The sequence below is a fragment of the Juglans microcarpa x Juglans regia genome, chromosome 1S (genome assembly GCF_004785595.1).
Source record: "Juglans microcarpa x Juglans regia isolate MS1-56 chromosome 1S, Jm3101_v1.0, whole genome shotgun sequence".
NCBI lineage: Eukaryota > Viridiplantae > Streptophyta > Magnoliopsida > Fagales > Juglandaceae > Juglans > Juglans microcarpa x Juglans regia.
The window spans coordinates 9,878,444-9,896,641 of NC_054595.1; positions in this window are offsets into that span (position 1 = coordinate 9,878,444).

Sequence of the window (18,198 nt, forward strand, 5' to 3'; positions counted from 1 at the left end):
AACTCTTTTTACAAGTCTATTTTAAATGGTGGGTGGTTTTCTCATCATTACAATTGAAGCAAATTATAATCCTGTTACCAAACGTTGCACAACAATTGGGACCAGAAATTAATAAAAAAATCATAAATCACACGCAACTCACAAGCCACTTGAAAATATCACTGATGGAGAAACTTGAAATAAACTTTTATGGGATTTCATTGATGAACAAATAAAATTTGTATAATTTCATCCACTTGGTACATAAACTTCCCACTTAGTGGGATCTAAGTAGTCCCATTTTCTTAATTGATAAACAAGATTTAATTATGCACAAGGCTACAAGATTCTAATTATGAACAAGTCTCATCATTGCTCATCATCCCACCATGATTGCAAACTTTTATCTTGTTGAACCCCTACGCCACCTTGCTGCCTGATCCACTTGTTCCAATCTTTCTAGTCCTCTACTATCTAAGGATTGAAGGTTTCATACTCTACCTTGAAGTTACTTAAGCCTTTAACTAGAACTACATGTTAAAACTAGCAAGTAGTAGAATTTATAGAGTTCAAGTAATTAATAGAAAAATAAATGAAAACCCAATTAGAGAATCTTGACCTGAGAGAAGAATCTTGTTAACTAGAACTAGTTGTCAAAATGACTGCACCTGCCAACAGGCTTGATCAGAAAAATCTAGATGCAACCTTAAAACCTGCAAAAGGAAGAACACGGTCAAGAACACATATTCAATGCCAAACACATAAATGTGAACTATAAAGCACCGCATCTTGTTCAACTTGACAACAAAAAATTTCAGATCTAATCAATAGGAAGTAAAAACAGGAAACTACTAAATAAAATTAGAAAAAATAAAAAAATCCAAAAGCATCCCAGATTCAATTAATCAATACACAAACCAAATCAATGAATGCTATAAATTAACATGAGCATAAGAAGATGGAATCGAGGGAGAAGTGGATTGAGAAGGGAGGCTAGATTTGGAGGCAATTTATGGATTTCTCTCTATTAGAATATTTTATACAGTAGTACGCCCCCATGCGGACAAGCATTGAAAATTGTATTGCTAACTAAAACATCTCTCAGAAAATACTAACTAAATTGAAACCACAATGCTCAACATCTCTCAGAAACCTGTGGTTATGTTTTTCAATTATCATTTTTGTTGGGATAAACCGGATATCAAAGACTAATTTGAAGTATTGCAGCAGAAATAAACAAAAGAAAATAATGACAATCACATACAGAACACCAAGATTTAAGTGGCTCAGCTTAATGTGAGCCTACGTCCACTAGCAGAGTCGGTATCAAAGCTTTCACTATAAACAAAGATGGAGTACAAGAGATTTAATACAAAACTTCTTCTCAAAGAAGTTAACTCTCATAATATCACTGTGCCTCTCAAAAAAAAATGACTGAAGTGTTAAAAAACTAAAGACATGTGTCGTTTCCTATTTATAAAAAACGGTGCGAACCCTAGTCTGAGAACATTGGCTCAAGCAAGTAGTCGAGCGGCACTCGAGCGAATGTAGGGTTTTGGCACCCCACTCGAGCTGACTATCGAATGGGTGTCGAGTGAACTCTCAGACTTGTATACCGCTCAAGCTGAATGTTGAGCGGTGCCGAGCAAAGTCTCTGACTTGCATTCCGCTCGAGCTGAATGTCGAGCGGTATTGAGCGAAGTCACTGACTTGCATTCCGCTTGAGCTAAAGAACCACCGCTCGTGCGGACACACTACAGAGGCGCTATTTCAACTAGATTCAAGCCACCTCTTAACAAATCTCCACCTTGGCTTGAACTCTACCAAGCCTAACACAAAAAATCTCTGACCACAGAACCAACCCCCTCCACCAAATAAATCCCTTAAGGGAATCACAAACCCCATACACCAATCAAGTCTAAACAGAGTTTGAACTTGTACACTACAACTAGCTTTGTCATCATATCTACTGGATTCTCAGAAGTAGCAATCTTCAGAATCTCTATAACACCCTCTGTAACAATCTCTCTGAGAAAATGATACCTGACATCAATGTGCGCCGTTCTCTCATGATAAATTTGATTTTTGGTCAAATGTATTGCACGCTGACTATCACAGAATAATGAAATCCCATCTTGCTATAGTCCCAAGTCACTGATCAAGCTTTTCAACCAAATGGCCTCATTAACAGCCTCTGCTGCTGCCATATACTCTACCTCTGTAGTTAATAAAGCAAAAGTGGATTGCAGTGTTGCTTTCCAACTAATAGCAGACCCACACAAAGTTAAAACATAACCTGTCAATGATCTTCTTTTATCTAAGTCCCCAGCATAATCAGAATCAACATAACCAGTAACTCTGGAACTGAAATCAACATCTCCATCAAATATTAAGCCAAAGTCCCTCTCAAATACCCGAGTATTCATTTCACAGCCTGCCAATGAGTCTTACCTGGATTAGCCATATACCAGCTGACAACGCTCACTGCCTGTGAAATGTCTAGACGAATGCAAACCATTGCATACATTATACTGTCAACTACACTGGAATAAGGAACACTAGACATGAACCATTCCTCCTAGTCTATATGAGGAGATAGGGAAGCTAAAAGTTTAAAGTGTGTAGTAAGTGGTGTACTTATTGATTTGGAATGTCTAATTCCAAATCTCTGAAGAACTTTCTCAATGTTCTTTCCCTGGGATAAGTACAACTTTCTAGCTTTCCTATCTCTGTGGATCTCCATCCCCTAAATCTTCTTTGCGGCACCTTAGTCTTTCATCTCAAACTCATTTCTGAGTTGGGTTTTTAACAAGCCAATGTCAGATATGCCTTTAGCAGCAATAAGCATATCATCAACATAAAGTAGCAAATAAATGAAAGACCATCAGATAACTCCCTGTGATAAGCACAACTATCAAAGTTACTCCTCAAATAACTATGATCGATCATAAAGGAATCAAAACGTTTATACCATTGCCTTGGAGACTACCTCAAATCATACAATGATTTCTTCAATCTGCACGCATGATCTTCTTTACATTCAACAATGAACCCCTCTGGCTAATGCATCTAAATGGTCTCATCAAGCTCACCATGTAGGACGTTATTTTAATATCAAGTTGTTGTAGCTCTAGGTCATACAATGCTACTATAGCACATAACACTATGAACGAACTGTGTTTCACAACTAGAGAGAAAACTTTATTGAAGTTGATGCCTTCTCTCTGACTGAAGCCCTTAGCAACTAAGTGTGCCTTGTATCTTGCATCTGTGTCACCTTGGATTCCCTCTTTTCTTTTGAAGACTCATTTGCAGCCAACAATCTTCATCTTCTTTGGCAACATAACCAAATCTCATGATTGGTTTTTGTGAAGAGACTCAATCTCTTCAATCATAGTTGCGCACCACTGTGCAGATTCCTTACTCTTAATAGCTTTTGAATAACTGGAAGGCTCCTGACCAACAATGTCATATGCCGTAGTAAGAGCATACATCACCATATCTGCATGAGCATTTCTCTGAGGTGGTCTAATCTGCCTCCTCTATCAACCAATAGCTATATTGTAGTCTTGCTCACCTTGTGCACCGCTATCAGAATCAAAATCATGCTCATCTGCAATAGTATGATCTTGGGCGCCACCTGGCAACCTCTGTGGTGCTTCCACCTGAAACTCAACCTTCTTGCCAATATCTTGTTCTTTACCTGTAGACACAGTAAACTCCTTTCTCGGATTAAGCATAGTTTTTTCATCAAATACAACATTCCTGCTGATTACAAACCTAGGTGATTTAGGATCGGTACACCACAGCCTAAATCCCTTCGCCCCACTGGCATATCCAATGAATATGTCTTTCTTTACCATTGGCTCAAGTTTTCCATCATTAACATGAAAATATGTAGGACAATAAAAAATTTTCAAATTTGAATAATCAGTAAGAGTGTCAGACCATACTCATTTGGAGTTTTCAAACCAATAGTTGTGGCTAGAGAACGATTGACCAGGAAGCAAGCTGTGTTGATTGCTTCAGTCTAAAAATCCATAGACAAGCCTGCATTAGAAAGCATATTGCGGGCTCTCTCCAAGACAGTCATGTTCATCCATTCAGCTACCCCATTTTGCTGTGGAGAATGTCTAACTGTGCGGTGCCTGGCAATACCTTCATTTTTGCAAAATTCATCAAACTCACCTTCGCAAAATTCCATACCATTGTCAATTCTAAGTCGCTTTATTTTATTGTCTATCTGATTTTCAATCAAGGCCTTCCACTATTTAAAGTTAACAAATACATCGTTTTTCTGCTTCAAAAAATAAACCCAAACTGTCCATGATAAATCATCAATAAATGTAAGCAAATACTGAGCTCCACCTTTTGATGGAACAAAATATGGACTCCAAAGATCAGAATTAATATAGTCCACAATACTTTTAGTTCTATGAACCCCTATAGAAAACTGAACCATGCACTATTTTCCAAATACACAATATTTACAAAAATCAAGTTTTCCTATCTTCTAGTCACATAACAAACATAACAAACCTTGCTTACTTAGAATAGACATCCCATTTTCACTTATATGACCCAAACGCATGTGCCACAAACGGGTGACATCTGAGTCTAAATCATCTGAAACAGACAATGTAGCTGCACTTGTCACTGTAATGCCCTGAAGGAAGTAAAAACCATTTGTCTTATCTCCTCTCATCACAACCGTGGAGCCCTTACTTTCTCTAATAGCTCCACCTTTACCAGTGTACTTAAAATCCAAAGAATCAAGAGTGCTCAAAGAATTAAGATTCTTCTTCAAATCTGGATTGTGTCAAATGTTAGGCAATGTCCTGACAATCTCATCAAACATCTTTATCCTGACTGAACCAATCCCGGCAATTTTACAAGCCATATCATTCCCTAACATAATGGAACCACCATTGACTGGTTCATAATTAGTGAACCAGTCCCTCTTAGAACACATATGAAATGTACAAGCTGAGTCCATGACCCACTTGTCACTAAAACGATTACTGGAGTCACTATTTGCTAAGACAATATCTGAGCCGTTAGACTTTTCATCAGCAACGCTAAAGGCATTAGATGAACTAGTGCCTTCCTCTTTGTTTTTCAATTTAGGACACTCATTTTTGTAATGATCAAATTTATGAAAATAATGACATTTAACATTTTTCTTGTTAAACTTCAACTGTGAACTGCCTATGGATTTACCCTTGTACTTCTCTGAACCCCTGTCACTGGACCTACCCCTGCTAGAGGAACCCTTAACAAACAAACTACTGACTTGTTCATCAATGCCCTTCACAATTAATTTATTCCTCAATTCCTTAGAATTCAAAGCAGATTTCACATCTGCCAAGGAAATTGTATTTCTACCATAAAACATGGAATTCATAAAATTTTCAAATGACATGGACAATGAACACAAAACAATTAATGCTTGATCCTCTTCGTCATGCTTAATGTCAATATTCCTTAGATCCATAATAATTTTATTAAATTCATCTAGGTGTTCAGAGATAGGAGTACATTCTTTCATTTTGAGAGTGTATACCCGTTGCTTCAAATACAAACGGTTGGTGAGAGATTTCTTCATATACAGGCTCTGAAGTGCAGACCAAAGACCAGTAGTAGTCTCTTCACCAGCAGCCTCCCTTAAAACTCCATCTGATAATGACAAAAGAATAGTACTATGTACCTTTTCTTCTTCTTCTTTTGAAGGTGCCAGAGAATCATCAGACACCTTCTCTTCTAATACTTTTGACAAATTCTGTTGTCGCAGTAAAGCCTTCATCTCGATGCACCATAAACTAAAATTGTTATGACCGTCAAATTTATCCACTTCAAACTTAGCCATAGCTATCCCTCCAGATCTCGCACAAAGCCACACTCTGATACCAGTTTTTTGGAATAAATCGAATATCAAAAACTAATTTGAAGTATAGCAACGGAAATAAACAAAAGAAAATAATGGCAATCACACAATGAACACCAAGATTTTAGTTTTTTTCTCAATGTGAGCCTACTTCCACTGGCGGGGTCGGTATCAGAGCTTTCATTATAAACAAAGATAGAGTACAGGAGATTTAATACAAAACTTCTTCTCAAAGAAGTTAACTCATAATATCATTGTGCCTCTCAAAACTCAAAGTGACTGAAGTGTTAAAAAACTAAAGACATGTGCCTTTTCCTATTTATAGAAAACGGTGTGAACCCTAGTCTGAGAACATTGGCTCGAGCGAGTAGTCGAGCGGCACTCGAGCGAACGTAGGGTTTTGGCACCCAGCTCGAGCCGACTGTCAAGCGGGTGTCGAGTGAACTCTCAAACTTATATACCGCTCGAGCTAAATGTCAACCAGTGTTGAGCGAAATCTCTGACTTACATTCCACTCGAGCTGAATGTCAAGCGATAACGAGTGAAGTCACTGACTTGCATTCCACTCGAGCTGAAGAACCACCACTCGAGCAGACACATTGTAAAGGCGCTATTTCAACTAGATTCAAGCCACCTCTTAACAATTTTCATATGTGAAATGCATACCAGCATGAACACACCATGATCTTCCAGTGCCAGGCTAATTATCCAGGAAAGGGACGCCCAATATCAAGCTATTATATTGGTTATCATTGTCTAAATCTATCACTTTGGTTAATAGCGCATATGAACTAAACAAGGAGTACCCCAAGACAGGATTTAAGTTTATCCATTTTGGAAATTGTTCATGCAATTCCAAATAACAGGAAATTGTTCAAGCCAAGAACTTCATGTTGTGCGTGGTACATGTCAAGGCACTTGAGCTATCTAACATCAACATGGTAAGATAACTGGAGGCGACTATTTCTTTAGTTTGATCGAAGTTCTTTTAGTCCTAGAATGATTCAGTTTGTAAAAGTATCATGCATGAGAATTAAACGATTTTTTAACATCCATGTAAAAATCAATAAAGATGGGGAAAGTGCCTTAGATAATTTTTTTATGCTAAAAACTGTTTCACTTCCTATTACTCAATTGGCATTGAAAGCAACAGTTTCAACTCTTTCTAGTGCTCAACAAGCATTTAACGTATGTGAGTGCATTTTGAATGGCCATAACAACGTCGATGTGCGCAAGTGAGGTTTTACACGCAATGAAATGCCCAATAACATCGCTAACAGACTGATGTATTCTAGAGAACCAAACTGTAAAGAAAATATCCATTACAAGCTATTATCTATCTCTAGACAGTCAGTAACATACCTACTTTACATAATGGGAAACCTATCAACATTCAACCATATAAATAAAATCATCAAGTTACCAATTTCACCCCAGAGCACAAAGATGAAATCATAATATTCACATACCTTTTTTTTTTTTACAGAGGATGGAGTACTTGAGACCGTCGACACAAAGGAGTCCGTAGCCGTCGAGCACAGAGGGGACCGTTGCTGTCCCGTCGTCGTCGTGTGCAGAGGAGCTGTCTGCCTGTGTTGAGGAAGAAATTTAGGGGAGATGAATGGTGTTGAGGAAGAGATTTGGGGGAGATGAATGTGTTGAGGATCAAGAAATTTGGGGGAGATGAAAATGAGAGCTACGTCGTTTTGCCTCCAAAAATGTTCTTTCTATTCTCCTCTCCATTGTTTCTTGCATTGTTTTTTTCTTTTTTCTTTTATAATCTCTGATAGAACTCGCCATGTAAGTAGTAGGTATGCAATTGGTAAGCACCACCACTTGCACGCAGAAGAATTGAATATGATATAATTGCTGACATCAACAGAGTGCGCCAATTCGCCTATACGTAGAAGAATTGTATTCGACAACTCAGATCAACATTTTAGCTATTATAAAAAAAAACAAAAAATCAACATTTTAGCTAATATAACTAGCCTTATAATAAAAGAATGAGTTCTTTTTTAACTATGTCTCTTTAATTGGGATCAAGATTTTCTTTAATTTTTTTCTAAATATGTTTTAGACAAATATAATCTGTGAATTTCTTAACATTAAAACACTACATCTCATATACTTCAATATTAAATATAGTAAGTTCACATGTTAAGTCTATCTCTTCAAATTATAGAAACTATTTGGGTTAAGAATAGTAAGAAAAAAATCTTTATCCCTTTAATTTTCATGTGTTATTTGAATATGTTCAAGAGGAAGAGATTTTGTTTTATTAGAATCTCTTTAGATATCTAACACCGTTAATTTTATTAAAAATTACTTGGTTTGTAAATTTAGTATCCCATTTCCCATTATATGTTTCATAAGATTTCAAGTCAACTACAAATAATTCTTCACTCTCGTTTGGTTACACAGATAGGATGAGATGAGATAAAAAATCTGTGAATAGTAGTGAGATAGTTTGTAAATAATAGTAAAATTATTTGAGTTAAAATGTTTTTTAGGGTTTTGGAAAAAAAAGAAGAGAAAGTTGAATAAAAAATATTATAAAGTTAAAATATTATTAAAATATTATTTTTATTTTGAGATTTGATAAAGTTGAATTATTTTTTGTGTTCTATTTAAAAGTTTGAAAAAGTTATAATGATTAGGTAATGATTATATGAAAAATTTAAAAATTTAAAAATTTAAAAATTTGAAATTGCAAAATGTTTGTGTTTGAATATAATTTGGATGTTACGATGAAATGAAATGAGATGATCTATCAAACTGTACATGGCATTAGCCCCATTACTGATCACTAGCTTGGCTTCAAATTTTCTCAATTTATTCTCTCAGTATATGAATATTTTTGCAATTAATTATTATGTTCATTTTCCTTCAATTCATCTAAGAGGTTACCACGTATTAAAATTTGACAATTCCACTTGAACACCCTTAATAAAACCAAAAACAAAAAAGAATAAAGTCTAAAAATAATTTAAAAATGGATAAAGAAATTTGAAAATAAAAATAAAAAATAATTATGTGGACACCCTCTCTTTTTTCCTCACTTGTCCTCCCTAAGCTTTATGTGGACTCTCTCTTTCTGGCCACAGACATGTAGCAGGAAACAAATTCTCAAAACTATGATGAAGAAATATTACTTGAATGAGACAGTTGATCAATGTTTTTTGGTTCGGAGGAGTCAATGAAGAGCTTATGCCGTTTTCTTGTTTTGCAAGAGCTCTTCACCGATTCGAACACGCAGAAATTTACACTAACAATAGTGAAATCATAAAAAGTGAAATCTATTCTGTTTCAGAAGACAAAAATAACTTAAAAATCTAGGTGAACTTTGAACCGTGGGTCCGTGGGATGTGATCATGTGATTACTTCCCCCACCTAAACATCCAGCAGAAAACGGCATATGATCACGTTAAAACGGAAAGGAATTCACTGGAATATGATGATGTGAGCAATTTTTTTTTCTGTTTTAGAAAAAAACATATTGCATTCATTAATATCGGATATTATAAACATGACCTAAAACATACATTACAAGCTAACTACAATATTGATAGCTCTCCAGTACACAACCATGATTGACATGGTCTAGTCCTAACTGCAAACCTCTACAGACCTAATGTCTGAGAGATAGCACAACTCTGTACAGAGTTAACCAAATTCTATACTCCGTCTAAGACGGAGTAGAGGACACTCTACAGACGAAGTCCTAGAGACTATGTGTTTTTTTATTTTTATTTTTCTAAAACAAAAGACAATACAGAAATTAAAAATATATAAAAAATTAACAGATTACATCTTGGAAAGATATAGATCTGCATTTTCAACATTGGAGGAAAATAAATTACAAAAACAACGACTGTGATGGCGCATGAGAGCCACACACCACCCTGGAGATATGGCGGTTGGTCAGATCTAAAGTAACCAGTGGTCCTGAGTCTAAAAATGTCGCGTGTAGCGGTAGAAGGGCACCCTTTGTGGTGGCGTGTAGGTTTCACGTGCCTCCTTTGGACCGCGCATGTGTCTCACGCACTGTGATAATGTGAGCAAATTAACTTGTATGTACCTTGCGAGAGGGATGTATTAACATTCATCGATGTATATTATAAGAGAAATGCTATAATCGTAAAGAAATCTCATAAAAATAAACTTACAAACTGACATACTTTGATATGAATTTATAGATTTACTTTTATACCTAAAACATTTTTCGCATCATAAGTCTTTACTTAGTACACTTAATAATTAATTAATTGTAACTTTGCACTCAAGTTGACCCAAAATGAAATCCCCACTTAACCATCCCATTGATTTCGGCTCTCAAGTGTTTCATCCATAATGATAATAATACATAAATACATACCACACATTTATTTCACTCCCTTTTCTTTTTTTTTTTATGTGATATTATTTGTCAGTCATTAAGTTTACTTTTAGAAAAGAAAAATTGATCTAAAATAGTTAATTTGACAGCATACTCTCTCCTTCAACAACCAAAGAACAAAGGAAAGGTCATCTCTCTCTCACACACACACACAAATCCTAGCCTGTATGCAGTCTCTCTCTTGAACCCCAACCACAAACGAAAATAAAAGACATTTGAGCAAATAAGCTGATAGTAATACAACAGTTGTCTGGAGATGCTTTCCAACATCTTGGACAGGTGACCCTGATGCAAATCAGGAGGGAATCATGGATGTGGATATTGACGCAGAGGCAAATCCGGAAGGGGTCGTTAATCTAAATCCGTAACCAACGGGGCTGCAGAGGAGTTTTGGAAGTTCAAGTTTTGGAAGTTCGCATTTTTAGGAGTCTAATTATGGATTCTGTTGTTTGGTCAATTCTGTTATTTTCCTAGTCCGAGTCTATTGCTTTCTTAATTTAATTTTCCAAGTTTTTTGCTTTCCTAGTTGGGATTGGAAGATTGTATTGTGATTAAGGAAATAATGAAATGAGAAAGGTAACTGTCGTTGTTGCCCATTCGAGATTTTCGAATTGTTGTTGGTGAGATTCCAGCGCTGCAGAGTGATTCTGCATTGGCCAACTCTTGAGTTCAATGAGAGATTGAACCTGGGGTTAGGCACCAATTTTGGCATCAGAGAAAGGTTCTTCACTACGGAGTTCTTTGTCTCATGCCTGTAACCCGTAGTGGTACTTCATACGCCATGGCAACAATCCAAACCCGAACAACCCAAATCCAAACGACCAAAATCCCCTCAACCAAAACACAGGCCAACCCCAGCTGCAGCACCAAATCGACCAACTCGCCACAGTCTTAGAGCAAATCAACCATCGGCTTGATGTTATGGATAAGCGTTACGTGCGAAAGGAGTATGGCCCTGTCAATCGACGAGGGCGTCGAGCAGTTCATGGGGAAGGAGTTGACAATAGTGACGAAGATGCGGAGGAAGAAGGGGACGAAGAAGAATATCAGGAGCTTGAGAACCATGGGCCGCGAGTCCGACGTCATAGGCGGAACTTTCGCCGAGGACATGTCGAACATGGTGCAGGTTATCAACCTCTTGATGAACTGACCAAGAGGATGAAGATTGATGTGCCGGATTTTTATGGGAAGTTAGAACCCAATGCCTTCAAGGACTAGTTAACAGCAATCGAGGATTATTTCGATTGGTTCGCTGTTTCGGAGGATAGGAAAGTTCGTTACATTCGGATGAAATTGAAGGGGCATGCACGAGCATGGTGGGGAAGTGTGGAAGAACAGTTACACCGTACTCGACGTCCAGTAGTTTCCAATTGGGAAGAAATGAAGGAGCGACTGAAGGAAAAGTATTTGCCCATTGATTATGAGCAAATGATGTTTGAAGAGATGTTGCAGCTCAGGCAGGGGTCGTTGAGTGTCGATCAATTTACGAACCGTTTTCACGAGTTGACTGTCCGCAGCAAGATCGTGGAAACGGAACAACAAACGTTAGCTCGATACCGCACTGGCTTACGAAGCGAGCTACACAGAGAAATGTGGACTGCTCACTTAATCAATGTAGAGGAGGTGTACCAGTTGGCTCTCCATATTGAGAGACATACTGTTCCAACGGTTGGGAGGAAGATGACATCAACAGATGCAAGACAAGAACGTGTTACTCCAACTCCATTCCAGAGAGCACTAGCTCCGAAAGATCACTTTAGAGGCTCGGGGAGTGGGGATTTAAAAGGGAAAACAAAAGTTACCAGTGAAGGACCCCTAGTGTTATAAGTGTAAAGGCTTTGGACACTATGATGTTGTGTGTCCGACAAGAGATAAGAAACTAGCCTTTATATGTGAGAAGGAGTTGTTAGTGGTGGAAGCTGATGAAGACACGGAAGGGGAGGAGCCCAATGAAGATAATCACAGTGAGGAAGAGCATTTGGGTGCGTCGGAATTACCTTGCTGCGTGATCAAGAGAGTATTGACGGGAACAAAAAAAAGAACTCCAGGCCAATCCCGAGTGGTTGCGCACCAATATTTTTCATACACGAATGGAGCATAACGGTCGGGCGTTGAATGTCATTATTGACAATGGGAGTGGTATGAACATGATTTCTGAAACTGCTGTCGAACGTCTAGGGTTAAAGACAGAAAAGCACCCCACTCCTTATCGAATTAGTTGGGTTGATGAAACTAATTCAGTCCCTGTAAAGCGACGTTGTTTGATTAAATTTTAATTGGGAAAAAAATATGTGGATGAAGCTTGGTGCGACATAATTCCCATGACCGTTTGCCACATGTTATTGGGACACCCATGGCTCTATGATCGAAGGGTTCTTTATGATGGGTATGTTAACACTTATTCCTTTGATTTTAAAGGTAAAAATTTTGTTTTGGATCTTCTACAGGTTTCGAAATTTGAGACAAAGAAGGAAGCTTGCCCAGTTTTGACGATGCGACAATTCACTCGAGTAATGCATGAGGACAACCTGGTGCTTATGGTAGTCAAACGTGAGGCGAAGCAAGGGGACAGTAATGTGGAGCTTTCGGCATTGCTGGAAGAGTTCCAGGATATCATGCCAGATGAAATGCCGAATCAACTCCCGCTAATGAGAGAGGTCCAACATGCCATTGATTTGATTCCTGGCTCGACTTTGCCTAATGTACCACACTACCGGATGAGTCCAACAGAAAATGAAGAACTCAGCCGACAAATTCAGCAATTACTAGACAAAGGGTTTATTCGAGAAAGCCTTAGCCCCTATGTTGTTCCAGTTTTGCTGACGCCAAAGAAGGATGGTAGTTGGAGGATATGTGTGGATAGTCGCGCAATCAATAAAATAACCGTGAAATACCGGTTTCCCATTCCACGTCTCGACGACATGTTGGATTTACTTAATGGTTCTTCTATTTTCACTAAGATCGATCTCCGGAGTGGTTATCACCAAATTCGTATACGATCGGGTGATGAATGGAAGATGACTTTCAAGACAAAAGATGGTTTGTTCGAATGGTTAGTTATGCCTTTCGGATTAACTAATGCGCCAAGCACTTTCATGCGTATCATGACGCAAGTTCTCAAACCATTTTTGGAAAAATTTGTTGTTGTGTACTTTGATGATATATTAATTTTCAGCCGAAGTGTGCAGGATCATTTGAGCCACGTTAAACAGGTAATGAAAGTCTTGAGAGCTGAGCAACTCTTTGTTAATAAGGAGAAGTGTTCATTTATGAAGAATAGTGCCAAGTTCCTGGGTTTTATCATCTCAAATCAGGGAGTCAAGGCCGATCCCTCAAAGGTACACGCTGTCCAGACATGGCCAACACCCCAGAAGTTTTCCGAAGTCAGAAGTTTCCACGGTTTGGCCACTTTCTATCGGCGATTTATTCACAATTTCAGCACTATAATGGCTCCGATCACTGACTATTTGAAAGAAAAAAAAAATTGTTTGGGGTGCCGCAGCAACCAAAGCATTCTCTGAAATTAAAGAAAAGATGGGACAAGCACCAGTGCTCAAGTTGCCAGATTTCTCAAAAGTTTTTGAAGTAGCTTGTGATGCTTCGCATGTGGGAGTTGGAGTTGTTTTGAGTCAGGAAGGCCATCCCATTGCTTTTTACAGTGAGAAGCTTAATGACACCCGCATACGTTACTCGGTTTATGATATGGAATTTTGTGCATTAATACAAACGCTTAAGCACTGGCACCCCTATTTAATCCATAGAGAATATATTCTTTATACAGATGATTCTTTAAAACACTTAAATTCTCAAAGCAAGCTGAATGCACGGCATGCCCATTGGATGGATTATTTGCAGCAATTTGAATTTGTTATTAAGCATAAGTCAGGGGCTGAGAATAAGGTGGCTGACGCCTTGAGCAGGAGACCTCATTTGTTACATATATCTTCCATTAATGTTGTAGAATTCGAAAGTCTAAAAACAGAGTATGCTAATGATGAAGATTTCGGCAATGTATGGAGTGATCTGTCCAATCATAACCGCCCATCTGGTAATGCGGATTTTTATTTTTCAAGTCACGCCTATGCGTTCCACGTGGGTCCTTTCGGGAGTTTCTAATTTTGAAACTCCATGGCGGGGGTTTAGCTGGACATTTCGGATATGATAAAACTTATGCTATTGTGGCTGATCGTTTCTATTGGCCTCGAATGCGGAGAGATGTACATACCGTGGTGGATCAATGCTGAATATGCCAACTCAATAAGTGAACCAAGCACCAGTCTGGACTCTATATGCCACTTCTCAATCCAGACAAACCATGGCAACATATTAGTATGGACTTTGTTCTTGGGTTGCCAAAAACTCTTCAGCAACACGATTCAATTATGGTGGTGGTAGATCGTTTTTCCAGAATGTCTCATTTTATTCCATGTCACAAAACATTTGACGCATCCAAGGTTGCAGCAATATTCCTGCAGGAGGTTGTCCACTTGCATGGCATTCCAACTTCCATTGTGTCTGATAGAGATGTCAAGTTTGTAAGTTATTTTTGGAAGACCTTGTGGTCGAAAATGGGGACAAAGTTAATGTTTTCAAGTGCATTTCATCCCCAAACTGATGGCGAAACCGAGGCAACCAACAGGAGTTTAGGGAATTTATTACGCTGCATTGTCGCGGATCACGTTACCTACTGGGATATGGTACTTCCTCATGCCGAGTTCGCTTTTAATAGCTCCGTTAACAGATCAACAGGATGTGCTCCATTTGAAGTGGTTTATGGATTTTGACCAAGCACTCCACTTGAGATCAACTCATTGCCATTGCCACCTAGGCCAAGCCATCCCTTGGATTTTTCTAGTTATATGCGAAATGTTCACGAAGAATGCAAACGGCACCTTACTTTCCATAAAAATTCTTATGCAGCTTCATCAAACTCAAAATGTAAGGATCGGCAATTTAACGAAGGTGATATGGTTCTTGTTCGTTTAAGGCCGGAGCGTTTTCCTCCTGGAAGTTTTACCAAGCTTCATGCGCGCCGAGCAGGTCCTTTTAAAGTTACCAAGAAATTAGGAACTAATGCATATGTTATTGAGTTACCCTCTGATTTTGGTATTAGCCATGTATTTAACATAGAAGACCTTACTGCTTTCAAAGGTGATGTTAGTGAATGTACTGCACTACCAGTTTCAGAGGTAACACCAGTTATGAGAATACCAGAAAATACAGCACCACGAGATGAGATTGCTGCTATTCTTGACCATCAATTTGTTTTGACTCGCCGGGGAGGATATTACAAGTTCTTAGTCCAGTGGAAGAATCGTCCGAATTCGGACTCTATTTGGTTGCAGGTGTCGAAACTCAAGCGTTTACAACCACATCTATTTGCTACTTACATTCAGCAAAACTTGCCGGAGTCAAGTTCTTTACGAGAGCCGGCAATTGATGCAAATCAGGAGAGAATCATGGATGCGGATATATATTGACGCAAAGGCAAATCCGGAAGGGGTCGGTAATTTAAATCCGTAACCAACGGGGCTGCAGAGGAGTTTTGGAAGTTCACGTTTTTAGGAGTCTAATTATTCGAATTCTATTGTTTGGTCAATTCTATTATTTTCCTAGTCCGAGTCTATTGCTTTCTTAATTTAATTTTCCTAGTTTTTTGCTTTCCTAGTTGGGATTGGAAGATTGTATTGTGATTTAATATTTAAGGAAATAATGAAATGAGAAAGGTAACTGTCGTTGTTGCCCATTCGAGATTTTCGAATTGTTGTTGGTGAGATTCCAGCGCTGCAGAGTGATTATTGGCCAACTCTTGAGTTCAATGAGAGATTGAACCTGGGGTTAGGCATCAGACCCATTTTTCAATGGAAAATGCTTTGGACCCATTAACTATCCCTAAATAGACCAACACATGTTTTTTTTACTTAATAGTTAAAGAATAGGTTATTAATAAATTTGTATATTTATTTTACAAATGTTTAAAAAATATGTGAAAAAAAAAAAACCAAATTACAGTGATCGGTCCAAACTATCAATACCTTCTATCGGTAGTTGTAGCAGGACCATTTTTCCATGGGGGTAGCTTTTATGCAAGACTCCAATTATTTGAAAGAGCGCCCCCACCATCCTTATAACAAATTCTTTAGAGTTGGTTTGATTATACAAAACATCTTATTAAATTATTATAATTTTTACAAACTTTTAAACAAAACACAAATTCTTATACAACTTTTTAAAATTTTAAAATAAAAATTATATTAAAAAATAGTATTCTAATAATTTTTTAATTTTATAGTATTTTTATTCAACTTTCATCTTATCTCATCTGTGTAACCAAACTTGACTTAAGTTAAGGCACCTCAATTTCAATAAAAATAAAGCAAAGTTTTAAAAAAAAAATGTCCGGGGTACAATAAAAACTAAAAAGAACAAAAACCAAAAGCCCGTGTTATGCTATTTCCTTCATTTTCATCATAAAAAGCATGCAACCGTCGCAGGACTATTCTTCCGGAATGAACAACCAGGTAGGCTATGGCAAGTCATACATCATGACTTGCAGACATGAACCGACCTAAACTTGATTTGGACCTAATTGGATCAAGAAATCAGAAAATACTCTCCAACACGTATGTTCAAATCCCATATAGCATTATTAATATCAAAACCACAGCAACCGAAATAGGAGAATCGAAGAGTTTCATAACTTTAGTATACGATTTCCTTTTCCTTTATATTTTTTTAAACTTGGGGGTTTTTTAGGAGTGAGCAAGTTCAGAGGCAGGGTGTAATGGACCCTTAGAATGACTTGCTTTGAGATAGTCAGGTCTCCAAGAATTAGAGAGAGCGAGAGAGAGATCATTAGGTCGTAAAAACCTCTAATTTGTTTTTTACCTTTGACCCTTTGCAGCAGCTATTCTATTACAAGGAATGAAACAACACCATTTATTTTATTACAAGAATCAAAATGGCACTGTCACTGCCTTACAAATAATCAGGGATCTATCCTTCCCCCTTTCCCAACTACTTCAATCTCAACTTTCCCTATATTCAACCTTCACTTCCCCAATACATGACATACTACCTCCCTTTAAAGCACTGTGCCCTCAAGGTGAGGATACTTTTCACGGAACTACGAATACGATTCCCAAGTAGCACCTTGCCACTGGACTAAAACCTCAACCAATGCTTGATTGTTTACTTCTCAACTGCGACGCTAAAGGATCTGTATTGGTTTAGATGAGAGCTCACCTTGAGGATCCATTGGTGTAAGTGTAGAAAGAGGAGATACATGCTGACCCAACTTCTTCTTGAAGCAAGAATTATGAAAAACGAGGTGAAGCTAGGTAGATGGAGGTAAATCAAGCTTGTAGGCCACCTTACCAATCCTGTGAGTGATTTGAAATGGGCCAAAAAATCGTGGAGATAGCTTCAAATTGCGTCGAACTGCCAAAGAATGTTGTCGATAGGGTTGGAGCCTGAGGTAAACCCAGTCACCAACGGCAAACTCCCTCTCAATTCTATGTCGATCATACCGAAGCTTCATCCTTTCTTGTGCAACTGCCAAGTTAGTCTTTAATATTGAAATTATTTGCTCTCGAGTCAATAATATATTATCTACTACTTGGTTAGGAGTCAATCATGTTATATAAATTGTAATTTGGTAGGAGGTACCCCATAAACAGCTTCATAAGGGGTCATTTTAGTGGAAGAACGAAAAATTGTGTTATACCACCATTCAACCAAGACAAACCAATCAAACAATAGTCGAGGTTTATCCCCCGAGAAACACCTCAAGAAATGCTCTAAATATTTGTTCATAGCTTCAGTTTGCCCATCACTTTGGGGATGATAAGCATAACTATAGGACAAATTAACCCATTGTAATTTAAACAGCTTTTGCCAAAAAGAGCTAGTGAAGGTGGAACCTATATCTGATACA